Below are 15,081 nucleotides of genomic sequence, written 5' to 3' on the forward strand. Positions count from 1 at the left end.
AACAAAGATGTTATAAGTGTATATATTATTATAGAACAGAATATATATATATATAATCATTTTTATAGTTTTAGTAATAAGATCAATTTATATCCAAAATTTCCTTCAAACGAGCTTTTTTCTTTTCTTTTTTCAACCCAATCATTTTTCCAACAATTTTAACTAAACTATACAAACGCTACTCAATATAAGCTTAGCTCGAGAAATATTCGACAACAAAGATCAAAATGCCCAGCAAAGAATGGAAGTGATTTAAAAGTTCCTCTCTAGTATCTGTAAGACGAACCAGACTGTGGCGGTGCAGGTGGCAACCTAGTCGGTGTCCTACTGCTGCTGGATCTTGAACCTGAACCCTCATCCCCATCCTGTTCTGGGTCGCTATACCGTCGGCTATGACCATTCAACAAGTATCTACCTGAACCTATAGGTCCATTTGCAGCAGCATCAAATGCATTCCTCCAGTCATCACCTGGTGAGGCTCCACTTGCCCGTGTACTGCTTTCTGTATATCACAAAAGAGGGAAGAAAATTCTTATTTCAGGTATGGAGTCATAAAATCATTACAAGAATTTCAGGTATGGAGTCATAAAATCATTACAATACAAAACAAGCATGCTACAGGCACATAGTATTAACAATGTGAATGCAACCATCATTGCAGAACCAGGCATCATTTGATTACACAAACTGAATCAAGAAAATAATACCTGCTGCACTGTCGTTAGACCAGCTGGAGACGGCGGCAGCTCGATTGTCATGGATACTAAGTTGCCTTGTAAGTTTCGAAAGAAGAGAAGATTGTTTCTGGTATCTCTCCCTCCTGCGTTTTGCATTTTGGTCCTCCATGAGCAGTTCTTCAATCCTACGATCACTTATGGCACTGACCACCAAAGCATAAAGGAGTAAAGTTACTCCCCCAAAGAAGACTAAGACAACAAAAAACCATAAAAATATATACGCCAAAATTAAAAAATGACGAGAACGATTTTCAACAGCCATGCATGGATGTCAATTGCATAAACAAAAAGAAGACAGAAGACTGTTTTTGATATTTTTCATTAGCGCTAAGAATGTCGGATTAATCTTAAAAGGCATAGTTTTCACATGAAAAGTGTGTTTTTACTCCTTGTAAACTAGGTGAAATAATTAGTGCTGACCTAACAGAGCTATATAGCTGAATAAGCATGTCTTCTTTTGCTTTCTCTACTAGGCAAAGAACCACGGCCTGCTTTAAAAAAAAAAAAAAGATGATTAGAAATGACATATCTGCGACAAACAGAAAAAGGTCATTCAGGAGAATAAATTGACCTTTGGAACATTGGCAGCAAGGCTGTTGAGAACAGCTTCCACGTATCCACGCACTTCTTGGGACATCCACCGAAGCTCTTCTTCAGGATCAGCAGGTTTTCTTGCCATCGTATCCTGCAAGGGGGACATGAGTAATGTTGAAGAGGAATGCTTGATAATCGAAAAATTTGATGGATACACATCCTGTATTTTTGCTGGTCAAGCTGCGCAATGGTCAATTTTTAAGAAAAGATTGATTCATAGCTAAAAATTGATCAATCAAATTGAATGACCAAATTAGCAAAACCAATCTAAACCAAAATAGCCTAAGATCAATAAAGATCTACCAAACTCCCCAAGCAACCCAAACTAACTGGAATTAACCAATAACTCGCTCAATCAAAGGGAAAATAACAACTCACGAGTGAACCATCAGATAGACTTTGCCTCATAGGAGGTCTGGACTCAACCTTAACTTGACCTCCTTTAGATTCAACAACAGTTTTTAACTTTTCTAACCACTCAATCTTATCTGCAATGCTCTCAGCCTTCAACACAACAGCACTATGAGCTGCAAAATGAAATTGAAGCATATAATCAAGAAGCAAATTGGTATAGGAACAACAAAATCAATTTAATAGAACTTGTAAAACCTTTCAAAACCGTCTTATATGGAATCCTGCTAGTTATCTTGAATATAAGACTGGGATATTTTTCTGGTACAGTTCCCTTCTTATCCTTGGAACTTTTGGATGAGCCACCTTCATCATCAGCTACTTCCTCAATGTTGCATTCCTGATGATTAAATAATTAGAGAAGCGGGAATTGATATTGATGAAAAGCCTATATATTTCAATATGAACATTGTGATAGAGATCATATCTATAAATTAGAGCAATATAAAAGGAAACAATTCTCTAATCCCAATCAACAATAACAGGATTCCTATACGCAATCTATGAACAAAATTCTCCCTCACACATTAGTCTTTTCTTTTTAAAATATAACTGAAGTAATTTACAACTAGTACAAAAAGAAGCTCTCTTTCTCTATCAATACCCGAGTGGAGCACTCGGGAGAAAAATCTTGAATGCACCAAGTGATTGAGGACTACACCCATAAGATTTCCCAAGAAAGGAATTAAGGACACTCCAGACCATATATCAAAAATTTTGGTGATAGTTATTTTTTTTTTATAAAAGTTGGAGGTCTCATTAAAAACTCCCTTCGTATTCGTCCACATACTAATAAGTATGTTAACGAACATTAGAAGGAAGAAAAGAGTACCACATAGTTTATTAAATAGAACGCCGAATACATATGAAAACATGGAATACCCTCATACGGGGATATACACCATTACAGAAAACCAGAATCACCTAAAACTCTCACATCCTCAACCACAAAATCCCAGAGATAATCGCCCTATTTCTAAGTTACACCTCCAGCAATAGCAAATAAAAAAACGTAGAAAGACATAACATAGAGGAAAACCAACACTTGCAACCATTAAAACTAAATCAAAGTTTCAATTAGAGAACCGAGATCTGATGAAGTATCGACTTCGTCAGGGACCCAAGAATTTGGTTTGAAGGAAGACTCTATTTCATGCACCATGATTTTGAAAAATTATCACCGACCTTCAACTCCAAGTATTCATCGATTCTCTCATGCGCCTTTGTTAGGATTTGAATTTTTGCCAGATCAAAAGATGAAAGAAACTGACAGCTTTCGTCGATTGCTAATATTTTGCCCCACTTATCTGCAATGTTTTTGAAAGTTTCCCAATTCCAAGCGTGAAAAGGGATCCCCTCGCAAACTAACCACACTCGACAACACTCCACCACCATACTCTTTGACCAAGCTTAAACTTTGGAAAACCACTTTGAAAGAGTCTTTGATTTTTTGTTCTTCATACTTCTCAACGAAGCAGAGTCTTCAAAAATCATTAGAACTAAATTTCCAGCAGCTCTCATTAGCAAGAATCTAGTGAGGCCTTTGGCTTGCATTTGACTAGCAATATCACCAATTTTGGTAAAGTTCTCACACCATCCCACTAGATATTTACTCAACACCTGAAGTATATCTTCGTCCACAACACCTTCAACTTCAGAATGATTATTCTTCGAAACAACTTCCATCCCAGACTTGCGGTGAGCAGTTGTCAAAGACTTCCTCCAATAAGACTGTCGAGGTTTGAATTTATCCAAAGAAACACTAATTTTGCTGTTGTCAATATAAGAACCATTCATTTTTGAAATCGCTTTCCTTGCTTATTCGATTGTTGCAAAATGAATGAATCCCAAATGTACCCCTTTTGAATTTATTTTGTTTGGAATGAAAGCATCAATTACCCGACTGTGGGTGCAAAATAGAGATCCAAACCTTTTCCAATGGATCTTCTCTGGTAAGTTTTTAATAAATAAATAGAAACATCCACTTTTATACCCTTTACTGTATTTTCTATTACCTTCCTTCCACCAATTATTAAACCATTTTCCCCTTTCTTACTACTTCGGTAGACTTATCATCACAATACCCCTTTGTGGTGAACTCTTTGATTCCATCGTGGACAACATCTGCGGCAGATTGAGTTGGTGATGCCGATACTAAAGGTAACCTCCCAATCCCATTTTCCCCTCGTTGTGAAGGAGGCAGAGTTTCTCGCCTTTATTCATTATCCGCCATTTTCCTCACCAAAAAAGTTTCCTTTTCTGCCGATGTAGCCTCCAATTGGGATCTCATATGTATATCCTCACTCGATCTGGACTTCCCCTGACCCCAGCTTCCTTCACCTCTCAACGGCTGCTTCCGATTACCACCAGGACCACCATTGGTAGTTTTTTTGCAACTGGTGGATCCCTCCATACACTGCCCTCGGCGAGGGCTTGGATACGATCACGATAAATACTAGCGGTATTAGTATTATACTTGGTAACAATATCGGTTTCTTTAGAAACACCATATTGTGCTAAAAAAATGTTGAGCTTCTCGTTACCACCCATTTCCATTTTCTTTAAGGCGATGTCGGACCATGAATCCAAGATAGTAGAACGAACGAACGAGATCTAGCCACCTAAACATTTATGTTTCCTGGAGCACTGAAGTCACATGAAAACTCTGTAGGAAACCGAAGCCCACTGAGGATTCTTTTGTTTACAACCGACGCACGTTTTATTTTCTAGTAGTGATTGGAGATCCCGTATTCTCCTCCTAGTGTCCAGCTTTGAATCAAAAATCTCAGGCGGGGCCATTAACCATATTCTGGCTCCTCCGTTAGCTAATCTCAAAGGTGGGAAGGCTAAGAAAAACCCCGGGAGCAGCATACCTCTGTTCCGAGAGAAACCAGTGGCTACCGAAGGAGATCGCAATATTCCAAGCTGAATTGTTCTCGGTCATTTTTGTGAATATGGGGGCCTTTATTCGCAAATCTAAACTTAGATTTGGATTACTGGTGTCGGATCGAGTCAACCAAGGATGTTTGTGCCTAAAAATCCACCGGCGACGGCGACTGATATGGTGAACCTCGGTGTAGATCCACTGTGATGCAGTATATCCCTCAAGAAACGAAGCCAATATCCTTATTTTTGGCATTGAGGCGAACATATCTTGAAGTTTTAGTGGTCAACGGCCACCGGAGGTGGCAGCCGGCACGACGTCTGACGACGGTGATAGCGAAGGAGCGGTCAACCTAGAGAGGAGGGAGAGGGATTCGGGGAAGAAATAAAAGAAACGGTGTTAGGTCACCTAGATTCAAGAGAGAAGCTGAAGCTTCTGTCACTAACTTTTCGTTTCAAATTTATCATGTGTTCTGATTGTTGAATATTTTCATTATCAATAATTATTCTCAAATTATTTCAGAACATATAAAACAACTTGCAAAGAGAAAGCAACAGAGAAAATAGGGAATGCATATTGTACATGTTGCATCATTAAAATTTAACTAAAAAAATTAATCAACTTCTATAATCACAAAAAGAGGGATTCTCAGTAATGAAGGATTCAACAATAAGAAAACATGCATATGTATATTAGGGTGACTACCCAACAACAGTCTCACAAAAGCAAGGAAGAGGAAGAACTGAACATCAATTTCATACCTCCAATGTAATGACACCACGAAAATGCCTTTCCTTTTGTTTTTTTGTGTAACCAAGCTGCAACAAAGATAACTGTTAAGCAACATTACTTGAACAAAGAGAAAATAATATGGATTATCAACTATACAGACTCTCCCACGCTAAGATAGAAACAACAAAAATAAATTGAAGCACAAAACAGTAACCTTGCCAGTTTTCTCATTCAAAACAAACCATCGTCTACTCCATCCATTTGTTTTTCCACTTTTCTTCAATAAAAACCCTGCATGTAAAACATACAATTGATGCTAAACCAAATAAGCTTCAATAAATGGCCAATAGTTGTAATCGAACTTGCATAGTATTTGTATACGAAAAGGCTTATTTACACATTTATCCCTCCTAATTGTTCCCGCCTTTTGTACCAGCTAAACCAAAGAAAACTAATACTTAACTGGTAGGAAGGATGTAAAACTTGGTAATCTAGTCGTTAAAATTCATGTCCTACTTTATAGCGTAACATTAGATGATAAGTTTACTGTCCTTTCTACCTATTGAAGCATAAAGGTTGAATGAATACATGTTTGCTGCCAGCTGGGGGGATGTCAGGTTTGAACATTTCATAATGGGGACTATTGATAAGTTATAAGTAGCACTGTTAGGAGTTGTCTGTCCAGCTCAGTTGGTAGAGCACAAGGCTCTTAACCTTGTGGTCGTGGGATCGAGTCCCACGGTGGGAAATTCATAATTCGGAGGTCTCCCACAGAAGCTTCTCTCAACCTGGCATTAGGAGCAACCTACTATCCTACCTTCCCCTTACCCCATTACATATGGGAATAAGGGTCAGCTAATTTTAAATGTGCTACAAAAACGAAGACGGTGTTTTTACATGTGAAGTGTTCTATATCCATTGCTAAAATCCTGACCTTTAATGTTTCTAGAATTTCAAAACATAAAGTTCTATAGATTCAAACTAAAACCTGCTTGTTTTGGGAATTTCGGGATGGTGAAGTGCCCTTGCTTACATATTGTGGCTCTACTCCTGAGAGATAGATCAAGTCATTGACATGTTCATTATTTAGCAGGTTACTGCTTTAAATTTGATATTTCCACAAGCACAGAACTCTTCTGGTCAAACAACTCAATCAATAGAAATACCATTTAGCAACGGCATTGTAGGAAAGGGAAAAAGTTCAAGGCTATGACTCCGGACAGTAGATAAAATAATAAATTTCATGATAATATTTTCCAGATGCTCAGTTTGACTACTAACCTGCTGTTATCTCACCACCAGGTCCAGCAGTCTTTAGGGATGATCCTTCTGGTACATCTTTTTCTTTCTTGCTTAATTTATCCTTCAACGATTTTAAGTTTCCCTCAGATTGTTGTCCACCGGTTTGAAGACCAATTGCCTAAAAAGAGAAATGAAGAAAACAATCAGTCTGTTAGAGAAATATAGTCACCAATAAGCTTATTATTATAAAATATCTAACAGAGACGCTTAGAAAGTCCAAACTCAATTTGGAATTGCCTGCTCAGCATCAGGTGCCTTCTTGGAGGGCCGGTTTTTCACCTCATCTTCTCGTCGTTATCTCTCCATTCTATTGAAAAGTAAAGGATAAGAAAGTCAAAATAAAACTAAAGAAAAAGTAGCTTCAATTATTAAAGAAAGAAATAACAAAAATATTCATTATGGGGAAAATTTAAAAAGAAATTATGAGCGAGAAAGGTAGAGAGAGAAAAAGAGGGAGTGCTAATAGTCGTTATCCCTCCGATGAGGAAGAATGGACCGTGTTCATTGATAATCTCAGTAAGAGGGTCTCAAGGCGTGTGTTAAGGGATTTCTTTGATCATTATGGTCTGATTTTAAGAATTTTCATTCCACGTTTCTTATAGAAATCAAATTAAAAGTCCTCTACTTTTGCTTTTGTCCAATTCGCTGATGAGGAAAGTAGGAAGTTAGCAATCCAGTCTATCAATGGTAAGTGGTTTGATGGGAGGAGATTATCTGTGGGGGTTGCTAAGTATCAGAAGTCAAATAGGAGGGTGGTTGTTGAGAGGAAGAGAAAGGTGGTGCCTTCGACTTCTAAGCAGGTTACTTTATATATTGAGAGGAATGCTCAGCCGATGGATTGCTTCAGGGATTCCAGATCATATAAGGAGGTTGTGCAGTCCAATTTCAATAAGAATAGAGTGCTAGTGTCTAGGCCACTCCTGGAGGGTTCCAGTCAAAAAGCAAATGGGATGAGGATTGCTAGGGAGTTGTATATCTAGAAAGACAATGCGGATTGGGTTAAACGTTCTTTAACTGGGATTATGAAACCTTTCTTTGAATTTGAGTCAGTCAAGGAAGCTTTGGAGTTTGAGGGATTGAGAATCCAGGTCTCAAGATGGGGATATACATGGAAGGCTTGCATCATCACCTTTGATTCGGTTGATGAATTCTCATTTGCTTGGGAGAATAAGAATGATGAGTTGTCCTTGTGTTTTGACTGGTTGGCTCCAGTTTTGAATGAGAATGAAGTTCCTTTGGCTTTGTGCCAGATTGAATTGTGGGGTTTGCCTTTTCGGTGCAGGAATGAGTTTTTCATGGAACAACTTATTGGGAAGTGGGGGAGGTTTTTATGTTTTAAGGATGATTCAAAGATCAGAACTGATTTTTTGTCGGCAAATGTTCTGCTCAGGGTAGAAAGTCCCTTCGATGTCCCTGAGACGGTCACCGTGGATTCCTATGGTAGATTGTTCAAAGTTAAGATTACCATGGGGTCTGTGTTGATTTAACCGGAGAATTTTTTTACAAATTTTGAATAGTGATCATGCAGTTTTCGAGGCAGAGGATGATCGTTGTCCTATTCTGGCAGTAGACCGAATTCATTCTGCATAGAATTCTAGGCTTAAAGTCTGCTCTTGGTTGAATAATGGACAGTGTAGTGGTGGGAAGGGTGTTAGTAGGGGACAGGCTTATCGAGTAAGTCAAAAGTAGGTACTTCTCATTGTGGGCAGTCAGTCTTTATGGATTATAGGACTTCTCAAGTGGAAGGCCACGTGGGTTTGGGATTAAGAGAATCTTTTCTCCCAGATGAAAAGGTCCAACCGAATGTAATGAGCCTTCTCTTGCCTCTTCTAAGGATTTTTGTCCTACTGGGCTAGCCTTTAATATTAAATGGATCGGGGATAAATTTTTTCTTCAGCCTAACAACAGGTCAGACTATCCTATGCAAGACTCAGAAGATGATCTTAATAAGTTGGGGAGGATGAACATAAGAGAGGAGGAGGAATCATTGCAAAGAGAAAATGATGTCCACTTGGTTATTGAGCAGCCTGTTGGGCAGAGAGATATTCTTGGGGATCTTGGTTCTGTGGATAAACCGGTTGGTTCTAAGTCATTGAAGGTGGTCATAGAGGACAACAGGTTCAACCGTGACAAATATAGCTGTTCAAATTCGTGTGTAAGAGACAGAATCTTGGTTTCCCGAGATTGAACCAGTTCAGGTTTTATTAAGGAGGTCTCAAATTTATTACACGTTAATAATCATGCCTCATCTAGTAATCCAGTCAAGGTCCTTTCTCTGTCAAATAACATAATTTCTCAGAGAAGGTTAAGAGTGGCTCCTACAAACTCTGGAAGTGTGTGCTCGGAGGGGAAAGTGATCATAGACTTTTATGACAGAGTTAATAGAAGGGTGATTAGTAGCATGGTCAGGGATTCTTTGGATCATGTCAGGGAACTCTCACAGTCTTCACAGGATTATGTTGAAGCTAGGATTGAAGTTGCTGCTACTAGGGAGGTATGTGACATGCTGGGAATTTTGTTTAAAGGGGGAATCATATGTTAGAGGAAGAGATTGTTAAGATGCAGATGAAAGGGCCTCGGGATGGTTCATGATCGTTTTTGTAAGAGTGACTGGGGTGTTTTAGGAGACTAATATCAAATCTCAAATCTTAAATTTATTACATGGAATGTGAGAGGGCTTGGGAAAAAGGAAAAAATCAGAGCAGTGGCTAGGCTGGTTATTAGTGAAAAGTCGTCCTTTCTATTATTACAAGAAACTAAACTTTCTGATTGTAGAAGTGGATTGAGGAGGAAGTTAGGGGCCAATTTCCTGAGAGACAGTAGTTTTTTTTTTCAACCGAAGGTTCGGCAGGGGGCTTGATGTGTTTATGGAATGAGGATGCATTTGAGGTCAGTACATAACATAAGCAGAGAAGATTTATGGCACTATTAGGGAAATTTAAGTTGAGTAATTTTGAATGTGTAATCATAAATGTGAATGGTCCTTCAGTTGAGGCTGACAAAGAGGAGTTTTTCAAGGAGTTTATGTGTTTTGTGAGTAGTTTGATTGTGTTTGTCTGCATAGGGGGGATTTTAATGCTTATCTCGTCTCTGAGAAGAAATGTAGATTTACTCAGAACTGACATTCTATGGATCTGTTTAGATCATTTATTCAGCTCTATAATATGATGGATTTACCGTTAGTAGGGGGAGATTCACATGGTACAATTATAGAGAGTCCCCCACTTGGGTTAGCCTGGACAGATTTTTGATTTCTGGTTCCTTTTTAAATCATCTTCCAAATGTGGTCCAAAAAAGGCTGCCCAAATCCCTATCGGATCATAATCCAGTGGTGTTATTAGAAGAAAGCTATAATTGGGGGTCCTAAGCCATTTCGTTTTTTTTTATTATTTACTAGAGAAGGAGGGGTTTGCTGGGGTAGTCAAAAATTCTATTACAAATTCGCGGAATGCCATCGGTTATAGGGGGTTGTTTTCTATTCTTAAAGGAACTAAGTAGGAAATCCAGAATTGGCCAAGGATTAATCCTAGGGGGTTTTCGGTATCAATTTCTGATTTGGAAGCTAAGATAAACGGCCTGGAGCTGAAGTTTCAGAGTGGGGGATATCTAATCAAGAAAGGGAGCTGATTGATTTTTCGAGGAAGGAAATGTGGAATTTGCATAGGAATGAGGAGAGTATTTGGTTATAGAGGTCTAGACTGAAGTGAAATAATGAGGGGGACAGAAACACCAAGTTTTTTCATTTATGTGCCCTTAATAAGAACAAAATTAATTCTATTTCAGCATTGAAGGTGGGTGGTATTGTTATTTCAAACCCGGAGAAGTTGAGAGGCTCTATTTTGACTATTTCAAGGCTGTCTACAATTCGAAATCAACCCTAGAGGTGGATGAAATTGATCTCAACAGTTCAAAAGCGTCGGGTCCTGATAGTTTCACGATGGATTTTTTTAAGAAATTCTGGCCAACCCTGAAGGCGTTTATTATGGAATTTGTTGATGATTTTTATAGTGGGAGGGATTGGGAGCATGGGGTCAATTATGCTTTATTACTTTGATTCCCAAAATCAGAAATCCGGAAGGCATTGAAGATTACAGACCAATAAGCCTAGTTGGTAGTCTGTATAAAATTATTTCCAAAGTCTTATCCAGAAGGCTTGTGTCTGTTATTAAAGATATTATAAGCCCTTCACAGTTTGCCTTTATCCCGGGAATGCAGTTGCATGAATGTGCTTTCTTAGCCAATGAAGCTATTGATTTTTGGAGAAAAAGTGTTGTTTTCAAGGTTGATTTCTGACGAGCTTATGATTCGGTGGAATGGCCGATTCTTTTGAGGTTATTGAAAGTTATGGGGTTTGGTGATAAGTGGATTTCATGGATTGAATTTTGTATTTTATCTGCCTCTATTTCGGTTCTTGTTAATGGCTCTCCTACTCAAGAATTCCAGATGGGCAAAGGGTTAAGACAAGGTCATAGTTTATCTCCTCTGTTATTTAACATTGTCCGGGGAACTGCTGAACCTAATGTTGGTCAAGGTTGTTGACTGTGGTCTGTTCGAAGGGTTTAACATTGGTATGGAGGATAATCTCTTTATTTCAACCCATTTGCAATTTGTAGATAACTTAATTATTTTCTGCAGGGATTCGCCTACTCAGATTTTGAATATTAGGAAAGTGTTGAGGGTCTTTAGTTTAATGTCTGGGCTAAGTCTTAACCTTTCCAAAAGTAAGTTGTATAGTGTTAATGTGGAAACTGATCGTTTAAAGGATTGGGCTTCTGAGGCAGGCTGTGGGGTGGGTGTTTTCCCTATGACTTACCTTGGTTTACCGATTGGTACAACTAAGAATTCTAAGTTGCTGTGGGAACTAGTGATCCAGAATTTTTCTACCAAATTAGCAGGCTGGAAAGCTTCATCACTTTCGTTGGCTGGGAGATTGGTGCTAGTGAAGACGGTGTTATCCTCCTTGCCGATTTTTTTCATGTCTATTTTCAAATTCCTCCTAAGGTAAATCATAAGTTGAATTCAATAATGGCTAGATTCCTTTGTGGGGAAGGTCCAGCAAGGAAACGGATTTATTGGGTTAATTAGAATGTGGTGTGTCAACCATTTGATGAGGGTGGCTTGGGTGTCTTGGACTTGAGTTTAATCAATCGAGTGTCACTTGGGAAATGGGTTTGGAAGTTTGCTAATAAGAAGGATTCACAATGGAAGAAAATGCTTTGTTGCAAGCATAATATCAATAACTTATCCCTTTCAATAAGTACGACAGGTTCTTCTCAAGATTCTTGGATTTGGAGAGGAATTAGAAATAACTATGAGAAAAAGGATGAAATTGGAGACTCTTTGAGGTTTTATTCGAAGATGCAAGTGGGGAATGGTAGAGCTATTGTATTTTGGAATGATGTTTGGGTTAATAACTCAACTCTAAAGGATCAATTTCCAGGATTTTTGCTCTTTCTAATAATAAATGGGGGAAAGTTGTTGATTTTGATAGCTATGAAAACAAAGGTTGGGTTTGGAATATCCAATTAAGGAGGAATTTATGTGATTGGGAATTGGATCAGTGAATTTCCTTAATGTCAATGCTTGATAATATTGTTTTGATCGATTCAGTTAATGATTTTTTGGCTTGGTCTGGGAAGGTGATGGTTTGTTCTCGGCTAAGTCTTGTAGACTGACACTTAATGGCAGAACTAGAGGGAATTATCAGTGGAATAAATGGGTGTGGGCTGGATTGGTTCCTCCCAGAGTTCAAACTTTTTTATGGCAGCTAGCTCACCATAAAGTGGTTGTTAGAGTGGAGCTGAAGAAATGAGGGGTGCCTTTGGATAATGTTCTTTGTCCTTTATGTCTTAAGGATGAAGAATCAATTCAATATCTTTTTCTCTTTTTTCCGGTTGCAGGGGAGCTGTGGAATAGATTCCTAAGATTATGGGATTTAGCTACAGTTCTGCCTAAAGATCCAGTCCCTACTTTGTTCTTGGTCTTATTTTATGGCAACGTCTTCTATTTGGAAGTTTATCCCCGGTGTTATTTTGTGGTCTATGGAAGGATATGAATTATGTGGTGTTCGAAAATGGAAAACTTGACACGACTTTATTGTTTTTCATTTCGAGATTCAGGCTGGCCAAATGGTTTTTAGCAAAATTTCCTCATGCTAATATTCAGGTTGATCAACTGGTAGGGGATACAAGGCTTGCAGACGGTATTGTAATTTCTCCTTCTAAGATGAAGAAGGATCCCTGCTGGTACCCTCCTCCACCAGATTTTTTTAAGTTCAATGTGGATGGGGCAGTAAGGTTTGATGGTTTACATGGAGGAATTGGAGGGATTTTGAAAGACTCGAGTGGCTCTACTCTTATCTCTTTTTCTACTGCTATGGGACCATGTCCTCCTATGTTTGCCGAATTGAAAGCAATTAAAGAGGGAATTGATTTATTTTTATCTTCTCAATGAGCGACGAAAGAAAGACTTGTGTTAGAAAGTGATTGTTCATCAGCAGTGGAATAGATTTTGAGGCCGTTTTTTGCCCCTTCATTTTTTAGGTCCTTGGTTGGGGACATTGGTGCATTAGTTTCTGCTAAGGACATTATTGAACGCTCATAGCCTTATTGATGTTATGTTTTGTTTTGTTAGGAGGTTTACAGTGTAATGTGTATCTTATGTAATTCTGGGTTATTAATAAATTGAGGTACTCTTTTCCTCCTTCAGCTAGTTGAAATTATCTTAATATAAGATACACATTACAGTGTAATGTGTATCTTATGAAATTATCTAATTGAGGTTTACGAGGGAGGTTTTTAACGAGACCTACTATTCCTATCAAAAATATTATTGAAGAAGGAAACCAGAAAGCCAAAAAAAATCATTAGATGTAAAGAAAAATTATCTTAACATACCGCCTCTGAACTAGGCGAATGAAATGCTGAGGGGGAATAAATGCACGCTCCATATCCTCTAGTGTAACTACCATCTTTTTTGATTCACTTTTAAAACCATCAAGTACAGCACTTGCAATTGCCACAACCTGGTCAACTTTTTAAAAGGAAAAGAAAGTGTTAGAATTCCAAGAATCAAGGGATAAAATCCTTTTGTTTTCCTTATTTCTATGAGTTTGCTTTATGTAAATAGTCACTAATCTAATTCTCTGATCTTAGGAATCATTACTAACTTAGACTATTTCTTCCTTATAAATTGTAAGTTACTATTAGAGCAATAAAGTGTAAGAAATTAATTTCTTCTCATATATGTTCATGGCATTAGAGCTATAGGACGCATTCGATCCTAATCTGCTCCTCTCTAGAAATTGTCCTTGTATTATTTTCTTCCTATGACAGAACAACCAAAAAATATTTCCGAATCTGAAACCAAATCCTCTCGTCTATCATGTGTAACCTCTATAGTTCACTCTCAAAGTGCAATAACTGCCTCCAATCTTGTTGCGAGAAACTGATATTTTGAAAATTCAACTCCATATCAAAAAATTTTCTTTTCCAGCTTCGAAATGAAGTCTGAAATATCAGTATGTTGCCTGCTGCCCAACCAATTTTTAATCGCCTTTTTAGTACCTTGCAGAATACTAAATATGCCTCTACGATTATTTTCCCTGGTAAGGTTAGAAATTTTAGAAATGATCAACTCTTCAAACCCCTTTTCCTCTAATAAATAATTGAAGAAACTGAATGGTTTAGGGCCCCAATTCAGTCGATTCTCTTCTAACAAAATCGGATTGTGATCCGAGAGAGACATAGGAAGAAGACTTTGAACTAAGTTCGGGAATGAAATCATAAATTCGCCACTAATGAGAAAATGATCCAATCTGACCCACGTTGGACAGTCCCTTTTGCTACTCCAAGTGAATCTGCCACCCACTAAAGGAAGGTCCATTAACTGAGAATGTTGAACAAAGTCCCTGAACAACTCCATCGTATGCCAATTTTGAGATGCCCCCAACTTTTCATCCGACTGTAAATATGCTTTAAAATCACCACCAATGCACACTGGGACATTTTGGACTACTACATAATCCAAAAATTCTTTGAAAAAAGCCTCTTTTTCTGCCTCAATATAAGGATCATACACATTCAAAACTGCACACTCCACCCTTGATGATTTAAATATTGTGTGTTTATTCCTGGAAATGTTATTTCCACACACCCGTTAGATATTCTTTTATTCCCATGTGCTAAGAGCTAAAATACCATTCTTTTTCTCGTTTACCTCTGCGATATCTTCTTATCCCTCATGAGAGCTTGCCTCTACGAAAAATTCATCGTTCTCCTGGTAAGATTTTTTCTCCTCTCCCTCGTGTGTTTATTCCTGGAAATGTTTTACTTGTTTAATTTTTCCATAAAAATTAATGTAGTCGATTTAAGTTAACCTTGAGTTATAGTTTTTGTTGTTTTGCTTGGATCCATTCTGCCA

At 38.0% G+C, this 15,081-nt stretch overlaps 1 pseudogene; it reads right to left on the reverse strand.

The window, feature by feature from the left end:
* Window positions 1-202: 202 nt before the first annotated feature.
* On the reverse strand, window positions 203-14,583 carry LOC120191857 (annotated as a pseudogene).
* Between the last annotated feature and the right edge of the window lie 498 nt (window positions 14,584-15,081).

This window comes from Hibiscus syriacus, unplaced genomic scaffold, assembly GCF_006381635.1.
Source record: "Hibiscus syriacus cultivar Baekdansim isolate YM2019G1 unplaced genomic scaffold, ASM638163v2 tig00004177_pilon, whole genome shotgun sequence".
Lineage (NCBI taxonomy): Eukaryota > Viridiplantae > Streptophyta > Magnoliopsida > Malvales > Malvaceae > Hibiscus > Hibiscus syriacus.